Source organism: Terrapene carolina, unplaced genomic scaffold (assembly GCF_002925995.2).
Source record: "Terrapene carolina triunguis isolate 2854851 unplaced genomic scaffold, T_m_triunguis-2.0 Scaffold33146, whole genome shotgun sequence".
NCBI classification, from domain to species: Eukaryota; Metazoa; Chordata; order Testudines; family Emydidae; genus Terrapene; species Terrapene triunguis.
Window position 1 is genome coordinate 10,047 of NW_020697497.1, and position 13,736 is coordinate 23,782.

The following is a 13,736-nucleotide window of genomic DNA, read 5'->3' on the forward strand; positions in this document are numbered from 1 at the left end:
AAACCTCCCTGTGTCTCTGGTCTGAGCCAGGGCGTTCGATTCCAGTGAACCCTTCTCTCCTGCAATGGCGATGGTCAGACAGAGGGGACGTGGTACCTGCATCCCTGCCAGGGAGCTATTGGCTCGGCTCTTTCTTTCTCCTGCTGTTGTTAGTCCATGAAACATCAAGGGTAGAATAAAAAGCTGCGTTTACTCCATGGTGAGGAAAGAAAGGAGCCACCAACCCCTTGGCAAAGCTCAGTGCCCCAGAGAAAGCCTGCGGCTGCTATTGCAATCACTGATGTGCTGGCGATATGATGGGAAAGGGACTGTCTGAATTATCAAGGCAGGAAATGAACAACAATCTACAGCAACGTCATTAACACAAACACACTCTCATCCTGCTCCAGCCGGAAGGGAAATAGGCAGGAATTCTCGCTGTTCAGCCATGAACACCCTTACACAATGGCACGGCAGTGAGTGTGTTGTGGAAGCTGGTCTGAGGAAACAATTGGAAATGATCAGTGAGAACAGAACTAGAGTGTAGTGAGAAATCTGTTTAAGGCAGGTAGTTGTGGCCGAGTGGTTAAGGCGATGGACTAGAAATCCATTGGGGTCGCCCCACGCCGGTTTAAATCCTGTCAACTACGGAGGAGCTGGTGTTTCTTTAGTTTCAGTGCCTGAGCATCTTTGGTGTTAACGGAAGCTAGGTCTTGTCTCACTGTCAGGCTATGTCTACACCACAGAGCTATGCCACTCTAGTTAAAGCGTTTTAATTAAACCGCTGTTGCAAGTCCACACTCTACTTCTTGTGTCACCAGAGCATTGCCACAGAGAGCAGTGCACTGTGGGTAGCTATCCTGCTGTGCAACTGGCCGCAGGGTGCTTTGAGAAAGGTTTGCAATGCCTCATGGGCTGGTACAGCATCACATGATGCAGGTTTCTCTATCCCATTGTTCCATGGCCCTCCTACTAGATTGCAGCTGCTTTTCAACTGCAGTGTGCGTGATGGGGCAGAGACCGTGTGTGTGCTGGGGAAGAGGGAGTCTGTCGGCACTCTGTCTCTACGTTCAGACAGCTGCTGGAAGGAACCAGTCCTGAGGCAGGGGAGGGGGACAGCCCCGACATCAGCCCCCGCTTCCCTCAATGGCACAGCACAGCAGTCTCTCTCTCTCTCTCTCTCACACACACGCTGCTGCCTGCCTAGCTCTGGGGTGCCGGAAATGGGGGGTTTAGAGGGCCATGCCCCCAACACTTTTTAGCAGCTGTAAGGATGAATGACGGAAGGGGGGACAAAGCGGAGTCTTGGGGGGAAGAGGCGTTCTGTGGGTGTGGCCTCGGGGGAGGGGAGGGGGGGGGGCTCAGGGCGGAGGGGGGGGGGGGGGGTGGGGTCTCAGGGAGAAGGGGTGGTGTGGGGTTGGGACCTCAGGGTGAAGGGGTGGAGTGAGTGAGGGACCTTGGAGAAAGGGGTGTTCTGAGGGGGTGGGGCCGCAGTTCAGATGCCGGGGGCCCCCCCACTGTAAGGAAGCTTCCGCCCCAGCTCTGTGTTCGCAGTGCGGGGGAGCCGCATTCCACGGCAGTGATTTGCTCCTGGCTGCCGGAGCAGAGCAGCAGGCTCAGCTGTCAGAACTTCCCGGAGCGATGAACGGGGAGGGGCCCAGCCTCTGTAGCAGGAATGCAGGGCAGCCAGTTCATGGCGGGCATTGTGGGATACTGGCGGAGGCCAGTTATGGTGCTATAATGACCAGCACTGGTCTACACTGATACTTTCTTGCTTTAAGTTTGCCGCAAAAAGCTCTAGGCCTCTCATCAAGGTGGTTTTATTTTGTCACCTAACCAGGGCAGTTTTGTCGCCAGACGTGGCATTGCAGGTTGTACACCAGCGAAAAGCTGCCGACCGCAGGAGCGTCAGGAGGTCATCTAGTCCAACCCCCTGCTCAAAGCAGGACCAATCCCCAACTAAATCATCCCAGCCAGGGCTTTGTAAAGCCTGACCTTAAAAACCTCTAAGGAAGGAGATTCCACCACCTCCCTAGGTAACCCATTCCAGTGCTTCACCACCCTCCTAGTGAAAACGTTTTTCCTAATATTCAACCTAAACCTCCCCCACTGCAATTTATTCATAGATTCATAGATTCTAGGACTGGAAGGGACTTCGAGAGGTCATCGATTCCAGTCCCCTGCCCTCATGGCAGGACCAAATATTGTCTAGACCATCCCTGATAGACATTTATCTAACCTGCTCTTAAATATCTCCAGAGATGGAGATTCCACAACCTCCCTAGGCAATTTATTCCAGCGTTTAACCACCCTGACAGTTAGGAACTTTTTCCTAATGTCCAACCTAAACCTCCCTTGCTGCAGTTTAAGCCCATTGCTTCTTGTTCTATCCTTAGAGGCTAAGATGAACAAGTTTTCTCCTACCTCCTTATGACACCCTTTTAGATGCCTGAAAACTGCTATCATGTCCCCTCTCAGTCTTCTCTTTTCCAAACTAAACAAACCCAATTCTTTCAGCCTTCCTTCATAGGTCATGTTCTCAAGACCTTTAATCATTCGTGTTGCTCGTCTCTGGACCCTCTCCAATTTCTCCACATCTTTCTTGAAATGCAGTGCCCGGAACTGGACACAATACTCCAGTTGAGGAGTAACCAGCGTGGAGTAGAGCGGAAGAATGACTTCTCGTGTCTTGCTCACAACACACCTGTTAATGCATCCCAGAATCACGTTTGCTTTTTTTGCAACAACATCACACTGTTGACTCATATTTATCTTGTGGTCCACTATAACCCCTAGATCCATTACTCCTTGGGCAGGAATACTTGCTGTTCAGCCATGGACACACTTACACAAGTGAGTGTGTTGTGAAAGCTGGTCTGAGCAAACAATTGGAAGTGATAGTTCAGTGAGAACAGAGCCATGGTATGGTAAGAGATGGCTGTGAATGAAATAGTTGTGGATAAGATGATGTACTAGCAATCTATTGGGGTCTCTGTGCACGGGTTTGAAGTCTGCTAATTACAGAAAAGCCAGAGTAGTGGCTGCTGCAGTTCTAGTGCCTGAGCATCCTTGGTGCAATCTGGAGCCTGGCCTGGTCTCACTCTCAGGCTAAGGCTGCCCTTAAAATTCTACAGCAGGTGGGACCAAGGAGTGCACTGCAGGTATATTTGGGCCTGCTAAGAAAGAGGAGTGGGGAAGGGGGACATGGATAAAGGTTCTGTGGTGTCAGATCTGGGAACAGAACACTGGGGAACAGACTCTCCTGGCGTGTAGAGCTATGGAGATGCCTGCTGGAAACAGCCCCAATGAACATTGCACTGCCTGCATTTCGGACTTCTGGTCTCCTGATTTCTGCCTGCATGACAAGAACCAGGGGAGGGGGTGAAGGGAAAGCCACCTAACAGACACTTGCTGGGTAAAGAGGAGATTTAGGATCCAGCACCCAGTGGTGCCTGGCTGAATGTGTCTCCTCTCCCCACACCCTGGTCGAGCTGCTGAGGAAATGGAGAAGACTGCCTTTGCCTAGCCGTACATTGCTTGCCAAAGAAACGGGTCTTTTGGTGACAAGTGTTGAAAGGAGGCACCCGACAAATGTGGAGACAAGAAAAATGTCCCCATCACTCAATTTGCATCTGTGGCTGTTGAAGCCAGAACACAAAGTGCTAAACACTATATGGCAATGGCTATTAGAAGAGTCTCTGCCAAAGCCTTTTTCCACCATCAGGGGTCTCTCTGTGTACGGAGCTCCTGATAATGTGATGTCTGTGGGCAGTGGAGAACTCTATTTTGGCATCTCTTTGTCTCTTTTGTGGTGAACATCTGCAGTGGCTGTTAAAAGGCGTCTAGATAGTCATCTTTGGGAAGAGCTGGCTGAAGAGCCTTCCTACTAACCAGGAGATCCTGGCTTGGCTTGCCAGTTCTTCCTTGCTGAGCCTAGCTTGTCTGCTAGCAGGGCCATCCTTAGCCATAGGCAGAACAGGCAGTCGCCTAGGGCACCACGCTACCCCTGGGGGCACCGCTCTGCCCGGAGCCCAGACAGACGGGAAGCAGTGGAGCATGTAAGAGCAGGCCTGCTGGGTCCTAGAGAGAGCCGAATGCAGCACAGTCTGAGGAAGGGGATTGGCTGCTGGGGTCTCTGGGAAGGGTAGGGGTACGGGTGGGGGAAGGAACTCACCTGTGAGTGTGACTTTCCCCCAGCGTGAGGTGAGGCAAGCTCGGCGGCTCCTGCTAGGTTCCTTTTTTTGTATCTCTTCTCATAAAAAGAAAAGACCTCGCAGCGCAATCCTTGTGCTTGTTCAAGATCGAGAGAGCCTTCCTTGAGACTACGTCTTGGAAAGTGGCAAATGAGAAGTCTGGAGCTGATGAAAAGGTTACCGTGACTCAGAATTGAGCTGAGATTGCTGCAACACAAACTCAGAGCACTTACTAACCACTATATGATGAGAGCAGCTGGTGGGAGAAGCTCATGTTAGAAGCCCTCTGCCAACTCAGCTGTGGTTTACTGTGCACAGAGAGCCAGACACTGAAGGTCTGCAAGTCGTGAGGGAAATGGGGAACAGCTGTACTTTGGAATTTGAAGGTGTTGTCTTAGACCATCAAGTGGAACAATTGCAATGCAGCCCTTGAGGCAGGCACCATGGCTTAGCTGGCTAAAGCACCTGTCTAGTAAACAGGAGATCCTGGGTTCAACTCCCAGTGGTGCCTTGTTGTGTGGCTTTTGTCTCCTCTGCTCACATTTTCCTCTGTCTTTCTAGGACACAGAAGAGACTTCTCTTGGCAATCCAAGTAATTGCTAGCTAAGGAAAAGGCTTCTTTGGAGAGGAGCATTGGAAAGAATCAAATCACAAGACTGGAGCTGTGGAGCTCCCAGAAGTTATTAAGGGACAGAGACTCCTCAATGCCCTTAGTAACAAGGGTTTGGGCTTCCCCGAGGCCAGTAAGGGGGTCACTATGTCTGCCCTATAACCCTGGGTGTCAGGTCGCAAGTCTAGGGGCTTGGCTACACTTGCAAGTTAGAGCACATTAAAGCAGCCCCAGGCACCCTAACTACTGAGGTGTAATGCTGCTGTTGTGCATGTGTGTGTGAGAGAGGGGGGTCTGCTGCTGTCTGAACACACAAGACAGCATGCTGACACACTCTCAGCCCCCCAAACACACTGTCTCTCCCCCCACATACACACAACACACTCTCTGTCACACGCCACCCCCGTCCCCCATTTGAAAAGCACGTTGCAGCCACTTGCACACTGGGATAGCTACCGCAATGCACTGCTCTCTGTGGCATTGCAAGAGCTGCTAATGTGGCCACTCCAGTGCGCTTGCAGCTGACAGTGTGAACACACGGCAGCGTTTTCCGTGCTGCGCTCGCCGAAGGCTGGTTTAACTCCCAGCACTCTACATCTGCAAGTGTAGCCAAGCTCTAAATTTGCCAGACCAACCTGTGGAAGCAGAGAAAGAACTGACAGGAAGGAATGCAATGCATGACAGTTCGTTAGCAAGAGTCAGGCTAACTGTAACCCTAATAACGCGAGATTTGTAGAAGCGAGGATTGTGTGAGGCAAGTGGGAAAGAACTGTGTGAGAAGTTGTTGCGACCTTGTGTAGATAATATGTAGAAAATATTGTATGTAGACTAGAGTCAAAACAAGTGAGAAAAATAAGATATCAAGATGGCCTATGTATAAACAAAATGCAGCTGTTGCTTATTATTGTCTGTAATGAAAGGTATAAAGGTTTGCTGTAATTGTTTATGTGATGGGTTGGATCACAGAAACCCCCTTGGGAGCTGCCACCCAATGTGCAAAGACTACCCCTGCTTCTGTTTTCCCTGCCAGCTCAGGACTCCAGCACCCTGTCTTGCTGAGCCAGACACTCCCGTCTGCTCTAACACAGACCCAGGGTCTGAATCACTTGCCCCAAAGCTGCAAGTTTACCTGAAAACAGCTCACAGAAGTTTGCTTGTCTTTAGCACTCAGATGCCCAACTCCCAATGGGGTCTAAACCCAGATAAATCCGTTTTACCCTGCATAAAGCTTATGCAGAGTAAACTCATAAATTGTTCGCCCTCTATAACACTGATAGAGAGATATGCACAGTTGTTTGCTCCCCCGGGTATTAATACATACTCTGAGTAAATTACTAAATAAAAAGTGATTTTATTAAATACAGACAGTAGGATTTAAGTGGTTCCAAGTAGTAACAGACAGAACAAAGTAAATCACCAAGTAAAATAAAATAAAATGCGCAAATCTATGTCTAATCAAGCTAAATACAGATAATCTCACCCTCAGGTCCTGAGGTCCCTTCCAACCCTGATATTCTATGATTCTATGATTCAGAGATGCTTCAGTAAGCTTCTATCACAGACTGGACACCTTCCAGGCCTGGGCACAATTCTTTCCTCTGATACAGCTCTTGTTCCAGCTCAGGTGATAGCTAGGGGATTCTTCATGATGGCTCCTCTCCTCTTTGTTCTCTTCCACCCCTTTATATATCTTTTGCATAAGGCGGGAACCCTTTGTCCCTCTGGGTTTCCACCCCCCCTCACTGGAAAATCACCAGGTTAAAGCTGGATTCCAGTTCAGGTGACATGATCACATGTCACTGCCAGACTTCATTGCCCACTTGCCAGCACACACATATACAGGAAGACTAACAGGTAAACACAGCCATCTGCAGACAATGGTCCTTGTTAATGGGAGTCATCAAGATTCCAAACCATCATTAATGGCCCACACTTTACATAATTACAATAGGCCCTCAGAGTTATGTTTTATATTTCTAGTTTTAGATACAAGAGTGGTACATTTCTACAAATAGGATGATCACACTCAGTAGATTATGAGCTTTGTAATGATACCTTACAAGAGACCTTTTGCACGAAGCATATCCCAGTTGCATTATATTCACTTATTATCAAATCTTTATAAAACTATCTCAGTTACATTATATTTACTTATTATCATGTTTTTATAAAACCATATAGACTGCACAACGTCACAGTTTACCTGTAGAGAGACCTGTTTATCTCTCTCCCTCTACGGAATTGTTAGAGAAAATAAGTATCTGACTTGCTGCACCCAAACAAAAAGTGAGAACTCTGTTATTCTCTGACAATTTGGGGGCTCGTCCGGGATGGCAACGCCCGCAGAGGCACCAGCAGCTGCTACGGATCATTCCCCTTCTAACCCCATGGCGCCACAATAGAGGTAAGAGACCTTTTGAAATCTCTACTGGGGTGTCGGAGGAGGACTGTCCGTGGGGCCGTCTGTCCCTGTTGGGCTCACGCCATCCGAATTTATTGACTGTGCAGCAAAGTCAGATGCAGAGCGGTTCTGGGGCATTGTTTTGCCGCCCCCAATAAGGTAGTTGTATGCGGTTCTGGGGACCTGTTAGTTTGGCCGCCTCCATATGCATATGAGAGATGCATAGGTATGCACCGGTGCTGAGGGGTTTTTACCGCCTCAAGAGGGGTTGTTACCGCCTCATAGTGTGTTGAGTCCGGACAGAGGGCTTGTTTACCGCCTCAAGAGGGGTTGTTACCGCCTCATAGTGTAGATGCATCGTGGTATTTGGAGATAGAGGCCTTGGTGTGTGTGTGTGTGTGTGTGTACACCAGTGTGAATTGAGAGTTACCAGAAGACGCCCAGAGTACTCTGTGAAGTCTTTTGGCTCATGACCAGAACTACTCTAACGCAAGCCCGGTATCTAGAGGATCTTTTAGGAGATCCGACCCACGGTGGGCTAACTCAGCCTGGCATCGTCCGGCGAGGAGGTTACCTGGGTCTAGGAGTGTGTGAACCCATCTTCCCTCCCCTTTTCCTCTCTGTGTGAGCCACTGACAGTCTGATCATCTCACTGGATGCAACGAGAGTAAGCAGCACCGTCTCTCTGAGACTAGCCGATGCTCTTTGCTGAAGGGAGGGTCCTGGCCATCCTCGTTAGTCTCTCCTGTGTGAGTACCCTGTAGGGAGAGATCCTTAGTTTATGTGAAGCTAGCGCGGACAGGGCATCCTCCCTGTGTGTGTGATTGGAAAATGGGTGGGGGACAGTCTAAGGATTCCCTCTCACCCCCTAAGGGTACCCCAGCTTATTTCATGTACGTACATTACGGTCTGACAACCTGCAGGTATTTAGATAATTGGAATCTTTACACACATGCAAATCCATCTAAACAATGCCCACTAGAAGGTACCTTCGATTTAGATAAACTTACATATCTCAGAGAAGGCCTGGCTTCGCCAAAAGCCTCTGATACGCAGTGGGAGCAATTTGTCTATTGGTGGCAGGAAGCAACAAAGAGACTCTATGAGTCTCGGGTGCGGAGTCTAAAAGACTCCCAGGAAAAATTAAAAACCCAAGTACACAATTTACAACTTAAATGTAAGGCATCCGGATGTCTTCCTGCTCGAGCAATTCCTTCTGCTCCTCTTTATCCCCAATTAGTTAGGGCTGACAGTGAAGAGGAAACTGCTGAGGACATTGTAGATTTTTTCAGTAACATTCAGCAGCAGCAGCCCGTGCCTCCTCCCCCTCCGCAGGCTGCGCCTGCTAACGAACCTTGCCCGGTAGTGTCAGCTTCACCACCGCGTGTATCAGCTGCACAAATTGTTCTTTCTTCTCCTATGAGAGAACCCTCCTCTTCACCACACAGGGATGATTCTGATCCTCCCAGTAGCTCTCCGGACTCTGGTCCTTCTGAGGAGGGTACCCGTTATTTTACTAGAAGCCTAGCACAGACACTCCAGGCTCCTTTAAGAGAACTGCCCAGGACTGCAGGACAGTTGGTTACAGTGCATGCCCCGTGGTCACCAGGAGATCTAACTTGGTAAAGGAATTTCCTAAAGTTAGGGAGGAGCCAGAAAAATTTAGAGAAGAGTTCCGGACAGTGGTTCAGTGTTATAATCCATCTTGGGCAGACATTAATCAACTCTTACGGATGATTATGCCAGCCGAAGTTCAACAACAGCTTACCAGACAGGCAGCTTGGCGAGGTGCCGACCCTGGAATTGAGCGTGACTTAAGAGAGGCTAGGGACCGTCTCTTAAATTCTGTTATGGAAGTCTGCCCTAAGAAGACAGATTGGACAAAGATTACCCACTGTAAACAGAATAAAGGAGAGTCCCCTGCTGATTATCTAGATAGACTGACGAAGGTTTTTGAACAACATTCGGGAATTGCTCAGCCAGCTGAAAATGCCAGAGAGGCAGTAGGGGCTGCTTTTGTTCAGGGACTCTTACCAAAGATTCAGCAGCAGTTAAGAACTATCTGTATTGGCTGGCAAATTAAACCCCTTTCTGAATTGGTGACAGTCGCCAATCATTGTACAGCTTGCATAGAGCAGAAGAAAGAGAATACTGAAACAAAACTTTTGGCCTTAAAGTTAGAAACTTATCGAAACACAGGCCGTGGGGGAATGAAGGGAGGACGAGGATGAGATCGCGGGAGAGGAAGAGGGAAAGGTCCCTCGTATCCTGCCCAGACCGGGAACACTGCATGCCACTTTTGTGGCCAAGAGGGACACTGGAGAAATGCGTGTCCAAACCGACTATCTCAGAACCCTCCACCTCCTTTCCCAAATCCTGAAGCATCTGCTTTTACCCCACAGAATACCTCTTACTAGGACAGCCTGAGGGAACATAACTGCATCATGAATCCATTAATTCCTATTAATCAAGAATGCCCCTATGTAAATTGTGAAATTGCAGGACAACCTGTTACTTGTCTTGTGGATACTGGAGCTAGTAGATCTGCTCTAAGATCCTCAGAGTTTCCCTCTGTTCCTTTGTCAACTTTGTCTGTAAATGCTGTTGGCATTTCAAATCAACCTGTTTCGCATCCTGTCACAAAACCCCTTGCGGTTTCACTAGGGCCCCTTGCTAACAAGCATGCATTTTTGCTCAGCCCCTCCTCTCCTGTGAATTTGCTGGGAAGGGATCTTTTGTGTAAATTAGGCTGTACTATCTATTGCACACCAGATGGCGTATTCTTACAAGTTCCTGATGAGAATACTAATCTAGTGTTGGCTACACTCCACATAGAGGAGCCAGCTAAATTACCAACAACTCTTAGCCCTGACCTTGTGCATTTGTTGTCACAAGTTCCCCCCCATCTCTGGTCTCGGCATGCAAATGAAGTGGGACAGATTCGGACAGCTGACCCGGTTAAAATTTTTGTTGATCCGTCTAAAGCTTTGCCAAGGGTTCCACAGTACCCTCTGCGTCCTGAAGCAGAGGAAGGAATAGCTCCAGTAATGGAGTCTTTATTACAGCAGGGTATTATTGTTGCCACCACCAGTTCTTGTAATACTCCTATCTTTCCTGTAAAGAAGCCAGGAAAGAACTGTGGGGAGACAGAACAGGGAGGCCTCCTTTCTAACAGCCAAGGTTCTGAGTCACAATGCCCCAAAGTCAACCCTCCAACAGAAATCTGTTGTACTGATGACCTTTGTGCAGAATAGAGAAGGCCTAACAGCCTGAACCAAACTGTTCTATCCAATTCTCTGCCAAACCTGATCAGAAGTAGTAACAGAGGAGGGGGAAGAAGGGGGGTCATGAAGTCTGTTGGAAAAATACAGAAACTGCTTTAGAAAAACATAATAACCGCAAGGCTTTAAGAACATAAAACCACAAGGTTTTAGAAATATAATAACCGCAAGTTGCTAAATATTAAGAAATTGTTTTGCAGAGAGTTAATCATCCTTGCTGCTATTGTTTGCAATATTTTCTAATTCCAGCTATCTGCAAATTAACCAATAATAGTTCCCCTTGAAGCATCTCCTGGAAAGCCCCCCTAAACCCCTCACCGAAATCCCCCGGAAAATGACATGTACCAAGTCTTAAGAAATGTATCCAAGCTAGGGCCGAGCACCACCCCCGCGGAAACCACCAAGCGCCCCCTACCCAAATAAACACCCACTTCTCGGAAAATGAAGAAAGAAGGTGGGGGGGCGGAGGGGGGACTGACCCCAACCCCAGCTCCTTAGCTCGTGATCAGCTCGTGCTCAACCCATGCCCAGCTTGTGATTTGTCCCCAATTTCTTAACTCGTGACGTATTGTTTGTACTTTGCTTGTGGTTTAATGGAATAAAAGCCCGCCTGCGTGTGAGGCTCGGGGTGCTAGTTTTCGAACTGCACCCCAACGCGTTTGGTATGTATTGCAATAAAGGCCTCAGGCTCTGAGTCTGTGAACTAAAATCACTGCGTGAGTGATTCTTTCCATGACAGAACACCTATCGGTTTGTTCAAGATCTCTGCGCTATTAATGCTGTTGTTTTGCCTTCTTTTCCTGTGGTTCCAAATCCAGCTACAATTCTTTCTTGTATTCCCCCTTCATCCACCCACTTTACTGTTGTGGACCTTTGTTCAGCTTTCTTTTCTATCCCTATTCACCCTGATAGTCAGTATCTGTTTGCCTTTACCTATAAAGGATGCCAGTACACCTGGACTCGGTTACCCCAAGGGTATACTGAGACCTGGTCTACACTACGAGTTTAGGTCGACTTTAGCAGCGTTAAATCGAATTAAGCCTGGACACGTTCACACGACGAAGCCCTTTCTTTTGACTTAAAGGGCCCTTTAAACTGGTTTCTTTACTCCACCTCCGACGAGGGGATTAGCGATAAAATCGGCCTTAGCAGGTCAGAATTGGGGTAGTGTGGATGGAACAACAGATGACTAGATGGGCGGAGCATTTTGAGGAACTCCTGAATAGAACAGGACCATTAAATCCACCAGATATTGACCCAGCCAACGAAGACCTTCCAATCAATTGTGACAGACCAACCAGAAATGAGATCAGAAAAGCCATCACTATGATGAAGAATAGGAAGGGGGCTGGACCTGACGATATTCCAGCAGAGGCCCTGAAAGTAGATCTGGATGTTTCAGTGGAAATGCTGTACCCCCTCTTTGAGAAGATATGGGAAGAAGAAGTGATTCCGGCGGACTGGAAAGAGGGATATCTTATTAAAATCCCCAAGAAAGGAGACCTCAGCAATTGTGCCAACTACAGAGGAATCACACTTCTGTCGGTGCCAGGGAAGGTCTTCAACCGAGTCCTCTTAGAGAGAATGAAGGATGCCGTCGATCCACAGCTACGAGATGAGCAAGCAGGTTTCCGGCAAAATAGATCATGCACGGACCAGATAGCAACGCTCCGCATCATAGTCGAGCAGTCTATGGAGTGGAACTCCTCGTTGTACATCAATTTTGTTGACTATGAGAAAGCTTTCGATAGCGTGGATTGAGAGACTCTCTGGAAGCTCCTTCGGCACTATGGCATCCCAGCAAAGGTGGTCAACCTGATTAAGAACTTATATGATGGCATACACTGTAGAGTGATCCATGGAGGGCAGCTTACAAACAGCTTCCAGGTGTGAACCGGAGTCAGACAAGGATGCTTGTTGTCACCATTTCTCTTTCTCCTTGTCATTGATTGGATTATGAAGACACCCACTTATGAGCATAGGAACGGAATCCAGTGGACGTTGTGGACCCAGCTTGATGACCTGGACTTTGCCGATGACCTTGCACTCCTTTCGCATAGCAAACAGCAGATGCAAGAGAAGACCAACATAGTGGCAGCCACGTCATCACAGGTTGGCCTCAACATCCACAAGGACAAGACCAAGATCCTCAAGATTAACTCCATCAGTAATGACCCAGTCACACTGAATGGAAGCCCTCTGGAAGAAGTGCAGTCCTTCATCTATCTAGGCAGCATCATCGACCAACAGGGTGGCACGGACGCAGACATCAAAGCAAGGATCGGTAAGGCAAGAGCAGCTTTCTTACAGCTCAAGAACATCTGGAGCTCTAGAGAGCTGTCTTTGGCAACAAAGATTAGACTGTTCAACTCCACGTGAAATCAGTCTTATTGTATGGAGCTGAAACCTGGAGGATAACTAAAACAACCACCAGGAAGATCCAGACCTTCATAAATAGTTGCCTTAGAAGGATTCTCCAGATCCGCTGGCCAGATACCATCAGCAACATCTACCTCTTGGAGAGGACCCGTCAACTTCCAGCATAGGAAGAAATTAGAAGGAGAAGGTGGGGTTGGATAGGACACACACTACGCAAGCAGCCAACCAACATCACTAGACAGGCATTGCGGTGGAACCCCCAAGGCAAGCGGAAAAGAGGCCGTCCAAGAAACACCTGGCGACGCGACCTTCAGGCTGATAGCATAAAAATGGGCTATACCTAGAACCAGCTAGAGCAAATGGCCCAGGATAAAGGACTCTGGAGATCTGTGGTTGGCGGCCCATACCCCGATTGGGGTGACGGGCATCAGTGAGTGAGTGTGAGTGGATGGAATTTGATGTTATTGGCCTCCGGGAGCTATCCCACAGTGCTTCATTGTGACCGCTCTGGACAGCACTCTCAACTCAGATGCACTGACCAGGTAGACAGGAAAAGCCCCGCGAACATTTGAATTTAATTTCCTGTTTGCTCAGCGTGGAGAGCACAGGTGACCATGCAGAGCTCATCAGCACAGGTAACCGTGATGGAATCCCAGGATCGCAAAAGAGCTCCATCATGGACGGAACGGGAGGTACGGGATCTGCTCACCATATGGGGAGATGAATCAGTGCTAGCTGAACTCCATAGCAGTAAACGAAATGGCAAAATATTAGAAAAGGTCTCCGAGGCCATGAAGGACAGAGGCCATAACAGGGACGCACAGCAGTGCCGCGTGAAAATTAAGGAGCTAAGGCAAGCCTACCACAAAGCCAGAGAGGCAAACGGAAGGTCC

At 48.5% G+C, this 13,736-nt stretch overlaps 2 non-coding genes across 2 annotated transcripts; both read left to right on the plus strand.

The window, feature by feature from the left end:
- Positions 1–547: 547 nt before the first annotated feature.
- TRNAS-AGA lies at positions 548–629 on the plus strand. Its single transcript has one exon. It is a non-coding gene; the product is annotated as a tRNA-Ser (tRNA).
- Positions 630–4,609: 3,980 nt separating this feature from the next.
- Positions 4,610–4,683, plus strand: TRNAT-AGU. Its single transcript has one exon. It is a non-coding gene; the product is annotated as a tRNA-Thr (tRNA).
- Positions 4,684–13,736: the final 9,053 nt, after the last annotated feature.